The 23,982-nt window shown below is 45.9% G+C and overlaps 1 pseudogene; it reads right to left on the bottom strand.

Moving 5' to 3' along the window:
* Nucleotides 1-23,982, bottom strand: part of LOC129040635 (beta-glucuronidase-like) — a 52,188-nt pseudogene that overhangs the window by 18,348 nt on the left and 9,858 nt on the right.

Here is a 23,982-nt window from a genome sequence, read left to right as displayed (position 1 = left end):
GAAGTTCTGGATAGTGCCCCAAGGGGCGGATGCAGGTTCCAGTCCATTTGACTTTTCACTACAGTACTGTAAAGGCCTTTCTCTCTCCCCATCATAATATATTAGGTGTTTTGTTTTGCTTGTTTATTTTTATTTTTTTTGGAAACAGGGTCTTGCTTGGTCACCCAGGCTGGAGTGAAGTAGTGCTATCATGGCTCATTACAGCCTCGAGCTCCTGGGCTCAAGCAATCCTCCCACCTCAGCCTCCCAAAGTGCTGAGTTTACAGATGTGAGCCACTGTGCCCAAACTGTTAGGTGTTTAAGGTAAGGCTGCGGCGCAGAGATGGTGAGAATATTTGATTGTCTGTGTTGACATTAAACTATTAGAGGTTGATGCTAGGAGTGCAGTGTTGAGCAGACCACATGACCACATTCAGGCTTGGCAGGATAACATTCTCTGCCTGATTAATGTGACATTTCATGGAACAAATGGAAAGTGTTTACCATTCCTGCTCTAGGTGATCAATTCTTTCCATCTTGAAAGCCATGTCCACGTGGAATCTGGTTTAGATGTAGCCTGAAGCAAAAGGAAAGTCAGGAAAAAAAAAGGTAGGAGAGCCAGTCAACATAGCCCATGCCTGTAATCCCAGCACTTTGGGAGGCCAAGGTAGGCAGATCACGTGAGCTCAGGACTTCCTGGGCAACACAGGAAGACCCCCATCTCTACAAAAAATAAAAATTAGCTGGCCATGGTGGTACACACCTGTGGTTCCAGCTCCTCAGGGGCTGAGGCAGGAGGACTGCTTGAGCCAGAGAGGTAGAGGCTACAGTGAGCCAAGATCATACCACTGCACTTCAGCCTAAGTGACAGACGATACCTTTTTCAAACAAACAAACAAACAAACAAAAAACAGTAGGAAAAGGGTGAAGGATAGACTGCCCAAGTAGAGTACACGGTGTTCTCAATTGACAAGACTCCTCCTCTCCTGCAAATGGCCCAACCACAGACCACTCCAAGGCCACCCTGGAGCCTCCAGATGCTGCCCGTCTTGGCACAACCCTGCCTTCAAAGCAAGCAGGTTGTCCAGCATTGCCTAGGTGGGCTGTCTCAGTAGAGGTTCTTATTGGCAAAACCCCAATTAGTTCAGGTATAAAAGGCAGCCTGAGGCCAAGGCACGTAGATCACCTGAGGTCAGGAGTTTGAGACCTGTCTGGCCAACATGGTAAAACCCCATCTCTACTAAAAATACAAAAATTAGCCGGGTGTGGTGGCATGGATCTGTAATCCCAGCTACTCAGGAGGCTGAGACAGGAAAATCACCTGAACACAGGAAGCGGAGGTTGCCATGAGCCAAGATCGCAGCACTGCACTCCAGCCTGGGCAACAGAGTGAGACTCCGTGTCAAAAGAAAAGGCCCTGAGAATCACCACGAGGGCTCACAGAAGCAAGGCTAGAGGCTCCTAGGCCAAGTGCCCATGCCACATTGAATTCAAGAACCCCTTTCACCGGACAAAAAGCCCTCCCCTATGGTGGGGTGTGGGACCTCAATCCTGAGCCCTGCTCAGCTGTCCCTGAATACTGGACACCCTTTCTCACCCTCACCAGGAATCAATTCTGCAAAGAACCCTCTTCCTCATGTCACTGTCTGCTAAATTGTTCTCAGCTATTCACATTGGATCTGTGTCACTGTGCCCTAGTTACAAGGATGCCTGGAAACGAGTTCTTGGCTTTTGTCTTGAAGAGGCAAGTCCCAAAAGCTTGGAAATTTTCCAACATAGAAAAGGGATTCAAAAAATGCCAAAGCAGCCCAAGAAATACGTCTGCTGCAGAAATTCATCCAGATTCCGAGGAGGTCACTGGGGCAGGTGTTTTCTTACACAAGGCCGGGCACAATTACAGACGCTCTTTGACTTACAAAGGAGTTACATCTGGATAAATCCATAACAAACCAAAAATATCCTACTTTGAAAGTGCATTCAGAACGCCAGACCTACCAAACATCATAACTTAGCCTAGCCTGCCTTAGACTAGCATTCCGCCTAGCTCAGAACGCTTATATTAGCCTACAGTAAAATCATCTAACACCAGCCCTATTTTATAATAAAGTTATTATAAATCATTTTGAATCAAAATTCAAAGTATGGCTTGTATTAAATAAATATCACATTTGCATAATCCTAAAGTCGAAAAATCCTAAGTTGAACTATCTTAAGTCAAACCATTGTAAGTCAAAAAATCATAAATGGAACTATCTTAAGTCAGCAACAACAGAAGAAGTGGTCAAGTGGTTTCCTGTCCACTTAATTCAGCAATGGCATATCCAACACCTATGGCCACTTCAAAAAGACTAGTTACAGACAAGCACGTTGGCTCATGCCTGTAATCCCAGCACTTTGGGAGGCCGAGCCAGGCGGATCACCTGAGGTCAGGAGTTCAAGACCAGCCTGGCCAACATGGTGAAACCCCATCTCTACTAAAAATACAAAAAAAAAAAAAACAATTAGCCAGGTGTGGTGGGTGCCTGTAATCTCAACTACTTGGGAGGCTGAGGCAAGAGAATCACTTGGACCAGAGAGGCAGAGGTTGCAGTGAGCTGAGATCATGCCATTGCACTCTAGCCTGGGTGACAGAGCCAGACCTCGTCTAAAAAGATTAAATTAAAAAAAAAAAAAAAACTAGTTTCCAGTGCCTTTTCTTCTTTCCCACTGGTCCCAGGGATTTTATGTACTTCTGCTTCCTTTCAAAGGCAGCCTCTATCTACTCGATAAAGGTAAGCTACAAAATGGAACATGGACTCTTCAGGTCACCCCCTTCCCACCAACAGCTCTTATCTGCAAGTGGTGCACACTATCTATCTTCTTCTTTTGTTTTAACTGAGGTAAAATCTATATAACAGAAAATGACTCAGTTAAAAGCATACAATGGACACATGCACATGTTTACTGCAGCAGTGTTGACAATAGCAAAGACTTGGAACCAACCCAAACGTCCATCAATGATAGACTGGATAAAGAAAATGCGGCATATATACACCATGGAATACTATGTAGCCATTAAAAAGGATGAGTTCATGTCCTTTGCAGGAACATGGATGAAGCTGGAAACCATCACTCTCAGCAAACTATCACAAGGACAGAAAACCAAACACCATATGTTCTCACTCATAAGTGGGAGTTGAACAATGAGAACACATGGACATAGGGAGGGGAACATCACACACTGAGGCCTGTCGGGGGGTGGGGGGCTAGGGAAGGGAGACCATTAAGAAAAATACCTAATGTAGATGATGGTTTGATGGGTGCAGCAAACCACCATGGCACGTGTATACCGATGTAACAAACCTACATGTTCTGCACATGTATCCCAGAACTTAAAGTATAATGAAAAAATAAAGTGTACATTGCAGGGGCCTTTAGTACATTCACAGAGTTGTGCAACTGTCCTTGCCAGCTGGTTACAGAACATCTGCATCACTTTCAAAGGAGACCCTGTACCCATTAAGCAGTCACATCTCATTTCCTCCTTCTCCCAGTCCCTGGCCACCATCAGTCTGCTTTCTGTCCCTGTGTATCTATGAATTCTGGATACCTCATATAAATGGTCTCACACAGAATGTGGCCTTTCGCATTGGCTTCTTTCACTTCATGTACGTTTTTGAGGTTCATTCATGTTGAAGCAGTTTTTTGTTTTTTGTCTGAGACGGAGTCTTGCTCTGTTGTCCAGGCTGGGGTGCAGTGGCACGATCTCGGCTCACTGCAAAATCCTCTTCCTGGGTTCAAGCAATTCTCCTGCCTTAGCCTCCTGAGGAGCTGGGACTACAGGCGCCTGCCATCATGCCCAGCTAAGTTTTGTATTTTTAGTAGAGACGGGGTTTCACTGTGCTAGCCAGGATAGTCTCGATCTCCTGACCTCATGATCTGCCCGCCTCAGACTCCCAAAGTGCTGGGATTACAGGCATGAGCCACTGCACCCGGCCGCAGCAGTCATTTTTATTTTGACTTATTATATTAATTTGCTCAGACTGCCATAACAGGACTACAGACTGGATGGCTTGAACAACAAAAATGTATGATCTCACAGTTCTGAAGACCAGAAGTCCAGGATCAAGGTGTCAGCAGGGTTGGGTCCTTCTGAGACTTCTCTCTTTGGCTTGTAGATGGCCATCTTTTTCCTGTGTCTCTTCTCAACATCTTCACACTATGTGCGTGCTTCGAAATTTCACTTTGGCACAGGGACGCCAGTCATACTGGATTAGGGGTTACCCGACTGATGTCATTTTAACTTGATAACCTCAGGAAAGAAACTATCTCCAAATAAGGTCACATTCTGAAATATCAGTGGTTAGGACTTTAACAGATAAATTTTTTTGCGGGGGGGGGGCACAATTACACATAGCACATATCATTTCACTAAAGATTACAGGAAATAAACAGGGGCTCTCAAAATATTGCTGGCACAAAGAAGCCTGGTAGATGTTCATCCTCTAATTGTTTAAACTTGCACTGAGTTGTTATCAGAAGTCCAAATATTTCTTTTTTTTTTTTTTTTTTTTGAGACAGGGTCCTGCTCTGTCATCCAGGCTGGGAATGCAGTGGTACAATCACAGAGGCACAATCACAGCCTCCACCTCCCCAGGCTCAAGTAACCCTCCCACCTTAGCCTCCCAAGGAGCTGGGACCACAGGAGTACACCACCATACCCATGATTTTATTTATTTATTTTTAGAGCTGGGGAGGTCTCACTTTGTTGCCCAGGCTGGTCTTGAACCCCAGGACTCAAAGGATCTTCCTGCCTCAGCCTCCCAAAGCACTAGGATTACAGGCATGAGCCAGCATGCCTGGTCAGCTTCTGTGTTCTTGGAAGTCCATCACCTATCTCCTTCCTGTGGTCCCTTTTCAGATCACACACTTCTCCTTCTCTTGGAAAGCCTCATTCCCAGAAATTTCCTGATGAGACTCTTCCAACTCTTGTGTGCAACTTCCCTGCATACCAACAACCCCCCCAACTATTATGCCTCCCCAGAGAAAGTCAAAGTTTAGGCATATGGAAGGGTCCCAGGGCTGCAGGGCTGCAGTGGACATCCTGGTCCAGTGGGGGTCTGAAGGTCCCTGACATGCAGAGGTGTTTTATTTGTATGCAAGGGAACTGCACATAAGAGTTAGAAGAGTCTCATCAGGAAAGAGTTGGAAGAGCTTTTCTCTCTCCCAATCCTCAGGGGCCTGATCTCCCACCGAGTCATAATGCAGGGTAACAAGTTCCATCACATTAGTTAGTCCTTGCCTCTGGGAGGACCTTTCAAGAGAACTGTTCCCAGGTAAAATATTGCCAAGAAACATGGTTAACATAAGGGATCCTGAGACCAGGAGGGAGGCAGAATATCTCATCCCAGCGGCTGAGAGTCCCCTGTGTAGTTTAGTGTGATTTATCTCATCACAAATTTCTTTCCTTTTTCTTTCTCTTCTGCAAACACTTGAACTTTGAGTGGTCCCTTCACTCCCTACTGAATGAAGGCTGGGCACAGTGGCTCCTGCTTATAATCCCTGGACTTTGGGAGGCCAAGGTGGGAGGACTGCTTGAGCCCAGGAGCTGGAAGCTGCCGTGAGCTATGATCACACCACTGCGCTCCAGGCTTGGTGACAGAGCGAGACGCTGTCTCAAAAAAAAAAAAAAAATCAAAACAGATCTACCAAATGAGAAGAGGGCACAGCACAGGGAAAGAAACAACATCCCTTTTTTGTAAGGCATAACTCGATGTGTGATGAATGGTAAGCCATATGTAGCTATCTGGGCCTCAGTCTACCCATCTGCCAAATGGGACTAATTCTACCCATTCCACATTTCTCAATCACAATCACTCAAAATGCAAAAGGCAATGCAGAAATCACCCAAAACGCAAAAAGCAATGCAGAAATAAAGATTTGCTTCCCCACTCCCCCCTCATTCAAAGACTCTTAGATCTTATTCATCAGCCTCCTAATCTGTTGGTTTTTCAGAGACATAGATATTACCCAACTTTTTTTTTTTTTTTTTTTTTTGAGACAGAGCCTCGCTCTGTTGCCCAGGCTAGAATGCAGTGGTGTGATCTCAGCTCACTGCAACCTCCACCTCCCAGGTTCAAGCAATTCTCCCACGTCAGCCTCCCGAGTAGCTGGGGACTACAGGTGCTCGCCACTAAGCCCGCAAAATTTTTGTATTTTTAGTAGAGATGGGGTTTCACCATGTTGGCCAGGCTGGTCTCAAACTCCTGACCTCAGGTGATCCTCCCGCCTCGGCCTCCCAAAGTGTTGAGATTACAGGTGTGAGACGACACACCCAGCCAGTCATTCAACATTTTTCTGATATCCTTGTTTTTAGCTATTGTGTTTTGCTGAATCAAAGCAAATTTGGTAAACATTTGTAAATCAAAGAAAATTCCTGAGGCGTGTCTCAGTCATTTTTAGAGGTCATTTTGCCAATGTTGAGGACACAATGGGAGGGAAAAAGGAATAAAAACCACGGGAAATATTTGTGATGGATGCTTTTCTTCCAAAGAGGGTCTTGGAGACTTAAATATTTGAAGGGAAAAAGAGGCCGGGCTTGGTGGCTAACGCCTGTAATCCCAGCACTTTAGGAAGCCGAGGCAGGCAGATCACCTGAGGTCAGGAGTTTGAGACCAGCCTGACCAACACGGTGAAACCCCATCTCTACTAAAAACATAAAAATTAGCTGGGCATGGTGGGGCGTGCCTGTAATACCAGCTACTCGGGAGGCTGAGGCAGGAGAATTGCTTGAACCCAGGAGGCAGAGGTTGCAGTGAGCCGAGACTGCACCACTGCACTCCAGCCTGGGCAACAGAGCAAGACTTGGTCTTAAATAAATAAATAAATAAATAAATAAATAAAGGGAAAAAGAGTGGGCAGTAGGAGAAGGTAAAAAAAACAAAAGCAGGGAGGGAAAGCAAATTGAAGAGACAAGCAATTGTGTTCCTTTGAGTCTCTGATCAGCATTTACAGAAGTCACATTTTACATGTGGAAAGGAAAGGGCGGAAGAATAGTCAATTATGCATTCATCTTGCACTCGGTGAATCTGCATTTTTACATAAGGTAAATAAACACAAAGTACAGGAAGCAGTCAGATATGCTTTTGTCTCCGGCGCGCAGAGGGATGACTTTTAGTTCTGTCCTTTGTCCCTTACCTGTGAAGACAAGTTTTTCATTTATGTTGTCAGGGTGAAATTCAACAGAACTCTTTTGGCTGGGCATGGTGCCTCATGCCTTCAAACCCAGCACTTTAGGAGGCCGAGGTAGGTGGACTGCATGAGGCCAGGAGTTGGAGACCAGCCTGGCCAACATGGTGAAACCCTGTCTCTACTACAAATACAAAAATTAGCCGGGTATGGTGGTGCACACCTGTAATCCTAGCTACTCAGGAGGCTGAGGCAGAAGAATCGCTTGAACCAGGAGGTAGAGGTTGCAGTGAGCCAAGATCACACCACTGCACTCAAGCCTGGGCAACAGAGCAAGACCCTGTCTCGAAAACAAAAACAAAAACAAAAAACCCGAACTGTTTTAGATGAAATTCAAGAAATTCAACAGAACTGTTTGTTTTCCTTTCGCATATTCAGTGTCAGTAACTCATCTTTCTGGGTTTGAGATACTGAATGAGCAATGTCTGGCCTCATCCAAACCCTGGTAGATTTCTCACCTAAGAAATTTTGGATGTCAAGACCATACCCTCTTCCCTGAATAATGACTGTGAAAAGAAAAGAAAATAAATCTCAGGACCACCAACTCACTAAGTGAAAGGCAAAAGTCAAGCTGGAAACTAGATCATACAAACTTGCCTCTCCCATTCTGTTCCTAAATAGATAGCTACAAAGATTTTTTTTTAAAGCTACACACCTCCCTCAAAATTTACCCACAAGGAAATTCCTTATGGGCCTCAAGATTTTGACCTTAGAACAGTTCTGTTGCATTTTACCCTGAAAATGTAAATTGATAGCTTATGCTTGCAGGACAAAGGATAGACCCCAAGGTCATCCCTCTGCTCACCTGAGACAAATGCATATCTGACTGTTTCCTCTGCCCCATGTTTACTTTTTTTTTTAATTAAAAAAATAGAGACAGGGTCTCGCTATGTTGCCCAGGCTGGTCTTGAACTCCTGACCTCAACCGATCCGCCCACCTCAGCCTCCCAAAAGTGCTGGGATTACAGGCATGAGCCACTAAGCCCAGCCGCTCGCTGTCTTGAGTTTCATGGAGACTTCAAGACATAGGCATGATTTGGTTTTTAGTTTGCTTTTTGTTTTGTTTTGGTTGTGAGACAGGGGTGTATGCCACCCAGGCTGGCATGCAGTGGTGCAATCATAGCTTGCTACAGCCTTGATCTCCTGGACTCAAGTGATCTTCCCACCTCTGCCTCCTAAGTAGCTGGACCACAGGCATGCACTACCATGCCTGGCCAATTTTTTTATTTGTAGAGATGAATTCTCACTATGTTGCCCAGGCTGGTCTCAAATTCCTGGCCTCAAGCGATCTTCCTGCCTTGGCCTCCCAAAGTGCTGGGATTTCAGGCATGAACCACCCACGATGGCCACATAGGCATGATTGATTAAATCAGTGGCCACCGGTGATCAACTCAAACCTTCAGCTCTTCTCCATCCCTGGAAATCTGGGGGCAGGGGGCTGAAAGTTCCTACCCTCTAATCACAAGGTTGGTTCCCCTGGCAACTACTTTTCATTTTGAGACTATTCAGGAGTCACCAGAAATCAGTCGTCTCATTAGCATACACAAAGACACATTACTTCGGAGATTCCAAGGGTTTCAGGAGCTGTGCACCAAGAAACAGTGGCAGAGACCATATATGTGTGTTTGTGTATATATGTGTGTGTGTGTATTTTTTTGTGTGTTCTTTTTTCTTTTACACTGTAGCTCTCAGATCTTACAAATATATATTTTTTATTATTTCATGTTTGTATTATAAAAGGAAAATAAAACCTTAGGACTTCAGACTCACTACAACCTCCACCTCTTGGGTTCAAGCGATTCTTCTGCCTCAGCCTCCAGAGTAGCTGGAATTACAGGCATGTACCACCATGTCCAACTAATTTTTTATTTTTAGTAGATACAGGGTTTCTCCATGTTGGCCAGGCTGGTCTTGAGTTCTCAACCTCAGGTGATCTGCCCGCCTCAGCCTCCCAAAGTGCTGGGATACCAGGCGTGAGCCACCACGCTTGGCCCAATGTTTTATGAACAAACATTTAAACTGTAATTCTGCTTTGTACCAGAATTCATCAGAAATAATCTTTTAACTCTGTGATTTTCTTTTCAAAATTAGCTGAACATTATAGCAAAACTAAAAGTTACAATTTTCTCCCGCCTTCCCTGAAGAAAAGCCCAGAGGGATTTTGTTTTGTTTTTTTGGGGGGAGTTTTTGAGACAGAGTTTCACTCTTGCTGCCCAGGCTGGAATGCAGTAGCTAGATCTCGGCTCACTGCAACCTCTGCCTTGCGGGATCAAGCGATTCTCCTTCCTCAGCCTGCCGAGGAGCTGGAATTACAGGCCCCTGCCACCATAACTGCCTAATTTTTGTATTTTTTGTAGAGATGGGGTTTTACCATCTTGGCCAGGCTGGTTTTGACTTCTGACCTCGTGATCCACCTGCCTCAGCCTCCCAAAGTGCTGGGATTACAGGCGCTAGCCACCGTGCCTGGCCATCTCTTTTTCATTAATGGAAACATGTCCCTCATACCTCATACCGTTACTTATTAAAAACATATTTTCTTTGCATACTTTTCATACAGTCATTTCCCTTCACCCTTATTATATTGGTCAATTATGTACATTGATTAGAATTCTTAACCCTTCCTAACTTTAATTTCCAGTGAAAATGAGGTTGTAGGGAATTGTGGACTACTTGTCATTTAACAGCATTCTCTAATAGATTAGCATACTTATTAATACACCATTTTTTTTTTAGATGGAGTCTCACCCAATATAGTACCCAGGCTGGATGGAGTATAATGGCACAATCTTGGCTCACTGCCACCTCCGCCTCCCAGGATCAAGTGATTCTCCTGCCTCAGCCTCCCGAGTGGCTGGGATTACACACGTGCACCAACACGTCCGGCTAATTTTTGTATTTTTAGTAGAGATGGGGTTTTCACCAGGTTGGCCAGGCTGGTCTTGAACTCCTGACCTCGTGATCCGCCCACCTCAGCCTCCCAAAGTGCTGGGATTACAGGCATGAGCCACCGCACACTGCACCCAGCCTTAATACACCATTTTATAATTTTTTTCTTAGACACGGTCTCATTCTGTCAGCCAGGCTGGAATACAGTGACATAATAACTCTTAATAAAGCCTCAAACTCTGGGGCTCAACAGATCCTCCTGTCTCACCCTCCAGAGTAGCTGGGGCTACAGGCATGCACCAGAACACCCTGATAATTTTTGTATTTTTCGTAGAGACGAAGTTTCACCATGTTGGCCAGGATGGTCAAACTCCTGACCTCAGGCTATCCACCAACCTTGGCCTCCCAGAGTGCTGGGATTACAGGTGTGAACCACCATGCCCAGCCTCATTTTCTTTTACTTCACTTGATTGTGCTTCACAGATATTGCATTTCTTAACATAGTTTTGTTTTATTTAAAAATATAAATAATAGTTAAAACTACTGAGATGGGGTCTCGCTATGTTGACCAGGCTGGTCTCCAACTCCTGCCCTCAAGCAATCCTCCCATCTCAGCCTCCCAAAGTTCTAGAATTATAGGCATGAGTCACCATGTCTGGACCATTTCTTAAGATATGAGAGGATTGTGGCAACCTGTGTTGAGCTAGGGTAGTGGTGCCGTTTTTCTAACAGCACGTGCTCACTTGGTGTCTTTGTGTCACATTTCGGTAATTCTTATAGTATTTCAAACTTTTTTATTTTTTTGAGACAGAGTCTTACTCCATTGCCCAGGCTCAAGTGCAGTACTTTGACCATAGCTCACCGCAGCCTCGACCTCCTGGGCTCAAATGATCCTCCTCCCTCAGCCTTAGCTGGGACGACTAGCTTGTGCCACCATTCCTGGCTAATTTTTAATTTTTTTTGTAGAAACAGGGTCTTACTATGTTGTTTGGGCTGATCTCAAACTCCTGGGTTTCCAGCAATCTTACCGCCACCACCTCCCGAAGTGCTGGGATTATAGGTGTGAGCCACTGTGCCAGGCATTATTATTATTATTATTAATTTTTTTTTTGAGACAGAGTTTTGCTCTTGTTGCCCAGGCCAAAATGCAGTGGCGCATTCTCAGCTCACTGCAACCTCCACCTCCCGGGTTCAAGTGATTCTCTTGCGTCAGCCTCCTGAGTAGCTGAGATTACAGGCCTGCACCACCATGCCCAGCTAATTTTGTATTTTTAGTAGAGACAGGGTTTCTCCATGTTGGCCAGGCTGGTCTTGAACTCCCAAACTCAGGTGATCTGCCTGCCTCGGCCTCCCAAAGGGAGCCACCGTGCCCGGCCAAAAGTTAGCATTTCTAGCAAGTTCCTGGGTGGTAATTATAATGGGCAAGAATGATAGTCTGAGAACAACTACTCTGGAAGATTTTATCTTGGCAGCCCCTCATCCATCTGCACATGAAAGCACAGATCTTATTCTCTTTGAAGATCAATTTTTTTTAAAGACGGGTCTCGCTCTGTCGCCCAGGCTCACGTGCAGTGGTGCAATCATACCTCACTGCAGCCTCCAACTCCTGTGCTCAGGCAATCTGCCCACCTCAGCCTCGCAAGCAGCTGGGACTACAGGCACACACCAACATGCCTAGCTAATTCGTTTATTTTTTTGTAGATGATGGGGTCTTGCTATGCTGGACAGACTGGTATCAAACTCCTGGCCTCAAGCCATCCTCCCGTTTTGGCCTCCCAAAGTGCTAGGATTACAGGCATGAGCCACCACGCCCAGCCTGAAGACTTTTAAATGCTACCACATTCAAGATGTGTTGAAACTCACCTGTATTCGATCAGCCTGCTTTTTGCAAGTAATATAAAACAGACTGAAATACCTTAAGCCTCTTAGGCTTTGTACCCTACTGTGGAATAATGAGTGTGTCCCAAAAGTAAATCCATAATGAGGTTCCATTTTTCCTTCCTCCTTGGCTATGAAATAGACAAGAAAAAGGCAAGCTAGTCGTTTCCGTCTCACTATAGCAGACTCTCCTGTTTGCTTTTTGACCGTATTTGGGAGGGGGGGCCTGACTGCTTTCCTACTTCCTAAGCACAACTTACTTTTCCTAGAAAATTCTCAATGCAACCTACATGGAGTAAGCCAGCTTCCCTCCTTTGTTTCCAATATTCTTATAATCAAAATGGCCAGAATTGGCAAGGCAACCTGAAAAAATGAGGACAGGTACGTTATCCCATGAGCCAAACTGCCACTTACACTGGATAGTCATGAAATAGGCAGAATTCCCGATGAGCTCTCCAACCACGTATTTTCTGCGTTTTTGATCCAGACCCAGATGGTACTTCTCTGGCAGACTCTTCTGGTACTCTTCACTGAACAGCAGAGGTGGACCCTGGTATTCAAGGCAAAGAGAATCTAAGAGTCAGAAATGGCAGAATTGTAAATGTTAGATAAAAATAAAGATCCACTTGATGGTGACCAAAATATCTGTCCTCGCAGGGGGCTATAGTGACTGCAGGACTCACTGATGCTGGGGTAAAGACAGCCAGGGAATGATGTAACCCAGAATAAAAAAGGAGGTTTAAAAAAAAAACAACCTTAACGAGCAACTGCTTTATTTATAAACGGAATTTGATATTCGCTTTACATTACTTTTCCACCTCTATCTGCTGGTACAGTCTAAAGGCTGAACTACACTACAGGTAAAAATACGTCTTTGGGCCAGGTGCAGCGGCTCATGCCTGTCATCCCAGCACTTTGGGAGGCCAAGGTGGGAGGACTGCTTGAGCCCAGGTGTTCAAGACCAGCCTGAGTAACACAGCAAGATCCCATCTGTACAAAAAACACAAAAATTAGCCAAGCATGGTGGCACATACCTGTGGTCCCAGCTACTTGGGAGGCAGAGGTGGGAGGACTGCTTGAGCCCCAGAGGTCGAAGCTGCAGTGAGCTGTGTTTACACCACTGCAATCCAGCCTGGGTGACAGAGCGAGACCCTGTCATTCATACATACATACATACATACATACATACATACATGTAAAATGAAACTAAACTAAACCAGGCTGGGCATGGTAGCTCAGGTCTGGTATCCCAGCACTTTGGGATGTCGAGGCAGGAGGATCACTTGAGACCAAGAGTTCAAGAGCAGCCTAGGCAACACATTGAGACCCAGTCCTACAAAAAGTCAAAATATTAGCCAGGCATAGGGGTGCATGCCTGAGGTTCCAGCTACTTAGTGGGCTGAGGAGAAAGGACTGGTTGAGCCCAGGAGGTCAAGCAGTGAGCTGTGGTTATGCCACTGCACTCCAGCCTGGGCAATAGAATGAGACTGTCTCAAAAAAAAATTTTTTTAATTAAACTACATCAATTCAGTTATCCTAGTCACATATCAAGACCTCAATAGCCACGTGTAGCTAATGGCTACCATTTCAGACAGTGCAAATACAGAACATTTCCATCACTGCAAGGGTATTTTTTTTTTTTTAAACGAGGTCTCACTCTGTCACCCAGGTGGGAGTACAGCAATGCAATCATGGCTGACTGCAGCCTCAACCTACTGGGCTCCAACAGTCCTCCCACCTCAGCCTCCCAAGTAGCTAGGACTACAGGCAAGCACTAGGACTACAGGCAAGCACAACCATGCCCAACTCATTTTAAATTTTTTGTAGAGATGGGGTGTATGTTGTACAGACTGGTCTCAAACTCCTGGGCTCAAGAGATCCTCTGACCTTGGCATCCCGAAGTACTAGCATTCCAGGTGTGAGCCACCACACCCAGCACTGCAGAGGTTCTATCAGCACTGACCTAGACCCTCTCAAGAGTTTCTTAAGAATTCAGAGCTGAGGCAGGGCATGGTGGCTCATGTCTGTAATCCCAGCACTTGGGGAGGCCAAGGCCGGCGGATCACTTGAGGTCAGGAGTTCAAGACCAGCCTGACCAACATGGTGAAACCTCACGTCTACCAAAAATACAAAATTAGATGGGCGTGGTGGCGCACACCTGTAATCCCAGCTACTTGGGAGGCTGAGGCAGGAGAACCGCTTGAACCTGGGAGGCAGAGGTAGCAGTGAGCCAAGATTGTGCCAAACTCCGTCTCAAAGACAAAAGAATTCAGAGCTGGTTACCTTTTCAAAGGGGATGAGCAAGCATGCATATCGACAAGCCACTTCCTCCTACTTGACTAGTTTGCAGAAGTGGCATTCTGTAATCATGATAAATTTAAGGGTGCAAACAGAATAGCACAGTCCACTGTGGGTGGCTGTTACCTGTATGTCAATGGGAGTCCCAGGAGCTGTGACAAACGAGTATGAGCTGGCTGGGGAGGGGATGAGGGGCTGGATGAGGTTCAGGAATTCACATGTAAAAAAACCCCAAGACAAAGCAACGTATCTTTGGTGAGGACAAAAAAAATGAGATGGATTAAAAAAATGAGAACAGGCCAGGCGCGGTGGCTTACACCTGTAATTCTAGGATTTTGGGAACCCCGTCTCTACAAAAATACAAAAATTAGCTGGGCATGGTGGCGGGTGCCTGTAATCCCAGCTACTTTGGAGGCTGAGGCAGGAAAACTGCTTGAGTCCAGGAGGCAGAGGTTGCAGTGAGCTGAGATCACGCCATTGCACTCCAGCCTGGGTGACAGAGCAAGACTCCATCTCAAAAATAAAAATAAATAAATACATAAATAAAGAGGACAAAATGAGTGATTAAACATGGCTCTATGATCTCACCCATGCCCTCAAGCCCTCAATAGTTATTTATATAGCGCGTGCTGTGTCAGATATTGCAGAGTACCTCGGAAGCAACACTAAATAGAACTCCTTCTCTCTCCTGAGCCCACAGTCTGATCAAAGGGAGAGCCAAAGAAATAACGACAGTGCCTGGTGAGAACGCTGGGAGAGCCAGGTTCAGGCTGCAACAGGGGCAGAGCACGGAGAAGGCTCCCTTGGCCTGGGGCAGGTGAGGTAAACCTCCTCATAGAGGGGACAGCTATGAGGAGACTCGGACGCTGAATAGGAATCTTGTCAGCCATGCGTTGTGTGACTCATGCCTGTATTCCCAGTACTTTGGGAGTCCGAGGCGGGAGAATCACTTGAGACCAGGAGTTCAAGGCCAGCCTGAAAGCGAGACTCCATCTCTATAAAAAATTTTAAAAATAGGCTGCACATGGTGGTGCATGCCTGTAGTCCCATCTACTCAAGAGGCTGAGGCAGGAGAATTGCTTAAACTCAGGAGGCAGAGGTTACAGTGAGCCGAGATCACACCACCGCTCTCCAGCCTGGGCAACAAAGCAAGACCAACTCTGAAAAACAAACAACGAAAGAAATGTTGCAAATGGAAATGAAGAGTGGTGGCAGGAATTGGTATCTACAAGACAATAAACATAACTTGGATTGGAGAGTCAGGGAGAGACTCTCAGAAGAAATGGCCCTTATGCCGAGTCAAGTTAACCAGGAGGGATAAAGGGAAGAAAAACCCAACAGAGGGATCAGTCCCTGCTCAGAGCTCCTGGCACCCACCCGAGGCCTGCACAGTACAGATTTTTTTTTTTTTTTTTGAAAGAAAGAGTCTCACTCTGTAGCCCAGGCTGGAGTGCAATGGCACAATCTCAGCTCGCTGCAACCTCCACCTCCCGGTTTCAAGTGATTCTCCTGCCTCAGCCTCCCAAGTAGCTGGGATTACAGGCGATCGCCACCAGGCCTGACTTATTTTTGTATTTTTAACAGAGACGGGGTTTCACTATCTGTTGGCTAGGCAGGTCTTGAACTCCTGACCTCAGGTGATCCACACACCTTGGCCTCCCAAAGTGCTGAGATTACAGGCGTGAGCCACCGTGCCCGGCCTAGACTGTTGATGAAGCCTGTTTTCCTCTTCTCTTTCCTCAGTTTATTTCTTCTTTTACACCCTCCCGCATCATTGCTCTGCCCATCCAAAGGCTGTGGCTGGCACATGACGGAATAGAATCTCCCAGCCTCAAATTCCAAACCTGCACTATCCAACAGCCAGGCTCTCAGATGGGAAGCTTCAAAGCCTTGTGACAGCCTGGCTGAATCACTCCAGCCTGGGCAGCTCCCTTCAATTCCTACCCTGAAAAACAGGCATCTCCTCTGGCCACCTCCCAAAGAAGCCTGTCTGGAAGCCTCAGGCATCCGCTCCTGGAAGCCTGAACTCTTCACTTTTGTAAAAAATGTTGTCCACCCAGTCCTGCTGAGCACACCCCATGCCCTCGAGCTCTGAATTGTCCTTTGCCCAGGCTGGGATGACTTCTCAGAGCCTTCTGCCTGCCGTAGACTTGGCTCAGCCCAAAGCACTCCATGAAATTGGGGTGTGGTGTCTGCCTCAAGAAACATTTCTACAACCTCTGCTGCCTCTACCACAAGTGAAAAATCCACCTCTGAACGCTGTTAGAACTGCACGATTATAAGGAACAAAAGGGGGCCGGGTGCGGCGACTCACACCCATAATCCAGCACTTTCGGAGGCTGAGGCAGGTGGATCACTTGAGGTCAGGAGTTCGAGGCCAGCTTGGCCAACATGGTGAAACCCTGTCTCTACTAAAAATACAAACATTAGCTGGGCACGGTGGCTCACGCCTGTAATCCCAGCACTCTGGGAGGCTGAGGCAGGCGGATCACCTGAGGTCAGCAGTCCAATTGCCAACATGGTGAAACCCTGTCTCTACTAAAAAACACAAAAGTTGGCCAGGCACAGTGGCTCACGCCTGTAATTCCAGCACTTGGGAGGCTAAGGCGGGCGGATCATGAGGCCAAGAGATTGAGACCATCCTGGCCAACATAGTGAAACCCTGTCTCTACTGAAAACACAAAAATTAGCCCGGTGTGAGACTCCATCTCAAAAAAAAAAAAAAAAAAAAAATTAGCCAGGTGTGGTGGCACAAGCCTGTAGTCTCAGCTATTCAGGAGGCTGAGGCAGGAGAATCACTTGAACCTGGGAGGTGAAGGCTGCAGTGAGCTGAGATTGCACCACTGCACTCCAGCCTGGCAACAGAGTGAGACTCCGTCTCAAAACAAACAAACAAACAAACAAAAAATGCAAGTTAACTGGGTGTGGTGGCACACACCTGTAATCCTAGCTATTCGGGAGGCTGAGGCTGGAGAATCACTTGAACTCGGGAGGCAGAGGTTGCAGTGAGCCGAGATCGTGCCCCTGTACTCCAGCCTGGCGACAGAGTGAGACTCCATCTCAAAAAAATAAAAAATAAGAAGTAAAAAGTAGCTGGGTGTGATGACACACATCTATAATCCCAGCTGCTTGGGAGGCTGAGGCAGGAAGATCACCTAAGCCTGGGAAGTCGAGGCTGCAGTGATCCGAGATCACACCACTGCACTCTAGCCTGGGAGACCAAAGTGAAACCCCATTTCGGAAAAAAAAAAAAAAACAGGCCAGGTGCAGTGGCTCACCCATGCCTGTAATCCCAGGTACTCAGGAGCCTGAGGCAAAAGAATCACTTAAACCCGGGAAGTGGAGGTTGTAGAGAGCCGAGATCACGTCACTGATCTCCAGCCTAGGCGACACAGCGAGACCCCGTCTCAAAAAAAAAAAAAAAAAAAGAAAAGAAAGAAAAAGAAAACCACAACTTGGGTGGGTAGATATTTGGTCCCCTGAACTGTCTGGGTATGGACGGCCCTCCCATCGGGCTGGGACAGGAGGCTGGTCTCAAACAGCACACACCCACCCCAGCCTGCCACCTGCCAGGGTCTCCTTCCCGATCCAGCCCAGGGCAGCCAGGGGGCACTCACCTGAAGTAGTAGCCGGCAGATTCCAGGTAGGACGCAGGCTTGTTGGCCACAGACTACATCACCACGGTGGGGTGGTTCTTGTCCCTGCACACCAGTTCCTCCATCACCCGCATGTGTTGATGCATAGGCACGTGTTGAAGAGCTGCCTGCGGGCCAGGAGGGAAGGGACAGAGGGTCACAGTGCGGCCCGCGGGCTGGGCAGGTGGAGCAGGTGCGTGGTGGGGACTCATGCCAGCACCAGGCCCACGGCGGGACACTCATCAATGACCACAATCCCATAGCAGTCACACATCTGCAGCACTTCCTCCGCGCAGGGGTAGTGGCTGGTACAGAAGGCGTTGGCACCAAGCCAGTGAAGCAGGTTGAAGTCCTTCACCAGCAGCGGCCAGTCGAAGCCCTTCCCTAGAATCTAGGAGACAGCAGAGAGGAGTGACCTCTGTCCCTGTCGAAGCTGCACTTCCTCCGAGAGCCAGGACCCTGGAAAGCCACCCCATGAGCCCCCTCTCCAGCCCAAGCACCGGCTCCACCGTGGGACAGTTTGGAGCCATTTGCCTTATTGCCCTGAGCTGCCCTCAACTGTGGAACATACGGAAGGCAAAAGTGGAAGGTGACCAGCAGCCCCCATGAGGACCCACGAGCACAAACGCAGGTCCGCATCCTCGTGCTTGTTGATGCTGTGGAAATAGAAAGGTTTCCCATTGATGAGGAACTGGCTCTCGGTGACAGCCACAGTGCGGATCCCCACAGGGAGTGTCTAGAAGTCAGACAAAGGCCCCAGTGACGTCTGTGCAGTCAGCTGCACCTACAAAAGCCAAAGTGCCAGGTGTGAGCACCCCGACAGCCTGAGCCCCATCCGGCCCTCTCTCTGGCAGAAAGGCCCCTCGTGCACCCCAGCAGCCGCCTCCGGCCTGCAAGCAGAGATGCTGCAATCAGAGGCTCTGCCCTTCCCTGGCTGACCCTGGGACCTGCCCTTCAAAACTGGGCCTTCCCCTTGACCAGAGGTGGCTCATGCCTAGAGTTCCCACGCTTTGGGAGGCTAAGGCGGGAGGATCACTTCAGTCCAGGAGTTCAAGACCAGCCTGGCAACAGAGTGAGACCCCATCTCTATAAAAAAAAATTTTTTTTTTTTTTGGAGACAGTCTCACTCTGTCGCCCAGGCTGGAGTGCAGTGGCATGATCTCAACTCATTGCAGCCTCTGCCTCCCAAGTTCAAGTAATTCTTGCCTTAGCCTCCCGAGTAGCTGGAATTACAGGCATGCACCACCATGCCCAGCAAATTATCGTATTTTTAGTAGAGACAGGGTTTCACCATGTTGGATGGGCTGGTCTCGAACTACTGGCCTCATGTGATCCACCCACCTCAGCTTCCCAAAGTCCTGGGATTACAGGTGTAAGCCACCACACCTGGCTTACAAAAACATTTTTTTTAATTAGCCAGGCATGGTGGCATGTGCCTGTAGTCCCAGCTACTAAGGAGGCCAAGGTAGGAGGATTGCTGCAGCCTGGGAGCTCAAAGCTGCAGTGAGCTGTGAACAGGCCATTGCACTCCTGCTGAAGCCCAGATGGGGGCAAAAGACCTCCCTTAATCAAGTTCCAAACCACCATTATCTCCAACGAGTACAGATGGGGGGGTGTTCATGCATCAGACACGGCCACCAGAGGCTCCTGCCTGCACCTGGTACCTTCAGCTGGCCCTGAGTCCAGGCCCTGGTGGCTACGGCTTTGTTTTCTGCCTCCAAAAGATGCACTTCCAACTGGATCTGGTTGCTGCACTTGAGATCTGGTAATTCACCAGCCCTGCAGGAGGCAAGAGAGACCAGGGCTGAGGGAGGGACATGACCTGGGCCACACAAACGGGAGTGCCCCGCAGCCACCACTCCCAGGCAGCCATTTGTTTCTGTTGTTTTATTTTATATATATATATATATATATATGAACACACATACACACACACACATATATATATATATATATTTTGAAACAAAGTCTCACTCTGTCCCCCAGGCTGGAGTGCAGTGGCGTGATCTTGGCCCACTGCAACCTCCACCTCCAGGGTTCAGGTGATTCTCCTGCCTCAGCCTTCCGAGTACCTGGGATTATAGGCGTGTACCACCACGTCTAGTGAATTTTTGTATTTTTAGCAGAGTCGGGGTTTTGCCATGTTGGCCAGGCTGGTCTCCAACAGGTTTCTATCTATTTTGTTTTTCTCCCTGTATGAAAGGACAAGAGAAATAGGGCCTACTTCATAAAGTGCCCTCGCACTACAGATGATGTTAATCTCAATCTAACATTGTAGGTCCCTACGGACTATTTATTTCAACCATCTGCTGATGCAATACAACTTTTCACCAAAGAACCCTTACGACCCTCAACATCTACTATTGCCCTCTATATTACTGCTCCAACCCTAGCCCTTTCTATCGCCCTTCTTTTGTGAACTCCCCTCCCTATACCAGACCCTTTAATTAATTTTAATATAGGCCTCCTATTTATTCAAGCCACATCAAGCCTAGCCGTCTACTCTATTTGATGGTCAGGATGGGCATCCAATTCAAACTATGCACTAATCGGCGCATTACAAGCTGTCGCCCAAACAATTTCATATGAAGTCACCCTAGCCATCATCCTGTTATCATTCCTACTGAGAAGTGGCCCATTCAATTTATATACACTCATCACAACACAAGAGTCCCTCTGACTGCTCCTACCATCGTGACCCCTAGCATAATCTGATTTCTCTCCACATTAGCAGAAACTAACCGAGCCCCTTTTACCTAACAGAAGGAGAATCAGAGTTAGTCTCAGGTTCCAACATCGAATATATCGCAGGTCCATTTGCCCTCTTCTTCATAGCAGAATATATGAATATTATCGTAATAAATGCCCTAACTACTACATTTTTTCTAGGAACATTACACACTATATATTCACCAGAACTCTATACTATATATTTCATTACCAAGACCCTCCTCTTAACCTATTTTTATGAATTCAAACAGCATATCCCCGTTTCCGCTACGATCAACTCATACACCTCCTACGAAAAAACTTTCTACCACTTACACTAGTATTCCGTATATGACATATCTCAATACCCATCCTAATCTCCAGCATCCCACCCCAAACATAAGAAACATGTCTAACAAAAGAAATTACTTTGATAGAGTAAACAATAGAGGTTGAAATCCTCTTATTTCTAGAACTATAGGAATTGAACCCACCCCTGAGAATCCAAAATTCCCCATGCTACCTATCATACCATGTCCTAAAGTAAGGTCAGCTAAATCAGCTATCTGGCCCATACCCCAAAAATGTTGGTTATACCCTTCCCGTCCTAATTAACCCATTAGCTAAATTTACCTTACTGTTTTTACAGGTACTTATCACAATGCTAGGCTCACACTGATTTTTCATCTGAACAGGCTTAGAAATAAATATACTAGCCCTCATCCCAATCTTAATTTAAGAAAAAACCCCGCTTTACAGAAGCAGTCACTAAATATTTCCTTATACGGGCAACCGCATCTATAGTCCTCATAATAAGTATTCTCTTCAATAACCTGTTCTCCAGTGAACAATAAATACTATTAATCAACTTTCATCCTTAATAATAATAACAGCTTAGTAATAAAACTAGGGATAGCCCCTTTTCACTTCTGAGTTCCAGAAGTAACCCAAGGAACTTCCCTAACATTTGGTATACTACTCGTCACATGACAAAAACTGGCCCTATTTCAATTATATATCAAATTTGTCCATCAGTAAACACGAACATTCTCCTATCTCTCTCAATCTTATCTATTATAGTGGGCAGCTGAGGAGGACTTAACCAAATGCAACTATGTAAAGTTCTAGCCTACTCCTCAATTATTCATATAGGTTGAATAACAGCAGTACTAATATATAACCCAAACATTACCATTTTTAACCTAACAACCACTGCATTCCTAGCACTCAGGCTGAATTCAAGCACTACAACCCTATCACTATCCCATGCCTGAAACAAATTAACATGGTCAGAATCTATAATTCTATCAATTTTATTATCCCCCTAGGAGGTTTACCTCCATGAACAGGATTCCTGCCTAAATGAAGCACCATTCAAGAATTTACAAAAAATAAGTCTTATTATCCCAACCATTATTGCTATCATAACTCTACTCAATCTGTGTATTTACATATGCTTAGTTTACTCCACTTCAGTGACAATATTCCCCACATCCAATAATATAAAAATAAAATGACAGTTTGAAAATATTTCAAATTACTTCTCCCCCCACTTATCATCTTCTCTACCATCCTCCTACCAATCTCTCCACTAACACTATCTATAATCTAGAAATTTAGGTTAAGTAAGACTAAGAGCCTTCAAAGCTCTTAGCAAGTAAATTATACTTAATTTCTAAAAAAACCCTAAGGACTGAAAAACTCTATTCTGTATCAATTGAATGCAAATCAATCACTTTAATTAAGCTAAGCCCTTGCTAGATTGGTGAGACTTAAACCACGAAAATTTAGTTAACAGCTAAACACCCTAATCAACTGGCTTCAATCTACTTCTTCCGCCATTGGGGGAAAAATGGCATACAAGCCCCAGCAGGATTGAAGCTGCTCCTTTGAATTTGCAATTCAACATGAAAATCACCTCAGGACAGGAAAAAAGAAGCCTTGACCTCTGTCTTTAGATTTACAGTCTAATAATTACTCAGCCTTTTTACCTTTTCTCACTTCACTTATGTTCACCAACGGCTGATCGTTCTCAACCAACCATAAAGATATTGGGACATTATACCTGCTATTCGGTGCATGAGCAGGGACAGTAGGTACAGCCTTAAGCTTCCTTATTCAAGCAGAACTGGGCCAACCAGGTACTCTACTAGGTGATGATCAAACTTACAATGTCATCATTACCGCTCATGCATTTGTCATAATTTTCTTTATTACTAGTAATACCAATTATAACTGGAGGTTAATCCCTCTGATAATTGGCACCCCTGACATAGCATTTCCCTGGATAAATAATATGAGTTTCTGACCCCTCCCACCCTCTTTCCTACTATTACTTGCATCCACTATAGTAGAGGCTGGCGCTGGAACTGGCTAACAGTCTACCCCCCCCCCAGCAGGAAACCTAACACATGCGGGAGCCTCTGTAGATCTACCCATCTTCTCACTCCATTTGGCAGGTGTCTCTTCTATTTTAGGGACCATTAACTTTATTACCACAATTATTAACATAAAACCTCCAGCCATGTCCCAATATCACACACCCCTTTTCGTCTGATCAGTCCTAATTACAGCAGTTCTCCTACTCCTTTCTCTCCCAGTCCTAGCCGCCAGGATTATTATACTATTAACTGGCGGCAATCTTAATACTACTTTTTTCGACCCAGCTGGTGGAGGTGATGCTATCTTATATCAGCACTTATTCTGATTCTTTCATCACCCTGAAGTCTGTATCCTCATCCTACTGGGCTTCAGGATAATTTCCCATATCGTAACATACTACTCTGGGAAAAAAGAGCCATTTGGGTATATGGGCATAGTGTAAGCCATAATATCAATTGGCTTCTTAAGGTTTATCGTATGGGCTCACCACATATTTACAGTAGGAACAGATGTAGATACACGAGCATACTTCACCTCTGCTACCATAATTATTGCTATTCCTACTGATGTCAAAGTCTTTAGCTGATCAGCTACACTACTCGGCGGTAACATCAAATGATCTCTCGCAATACTCTGAGTCCTGGTATTTATTTCCCTTTTTACAGTAGGAGGTCTAACCGGCATTTTACTAGCCAATTCATCACTAGATATTGTTTTACATGATTATTATGTTGTAGCCCATTTCCATTATGTCTTATCAATAGGAGCCATATTTGCTGTTATAAGAGGCTTTGTCCACTGATTCCCCCTATTTTCAGGTTATACACTCAATCAAATCTATGCTAAAACTCACTTTGCCATCATATTTATAGGTGTCAATTTAACTTTTTTCCCCGCAGCATTTCCGCAGCCTATCCAGTATGCCTCGCCATTACTCCAATTATCCTGATGCATACACCGCATGAAATACTATTTCATTCGTAGGCTC

This window comes from Pongo pygmaeus, chromosome 6 (assembly GCF_028885625.2).
Source record: "Pongo pygmaeus isolate AG05252 chromosome 6, NHGRI_mPonPyg2-v2.0_pri, whole genome shotgun sequence".
NCBI lineage: Eukaryota > Metazoa > Chordata > Mammalia > Primates > Hominidae > Pongo > Pongo pygmaeus.
This window is presented reverse-complemented; position numbering and strand designations above follow the sequence as displayed.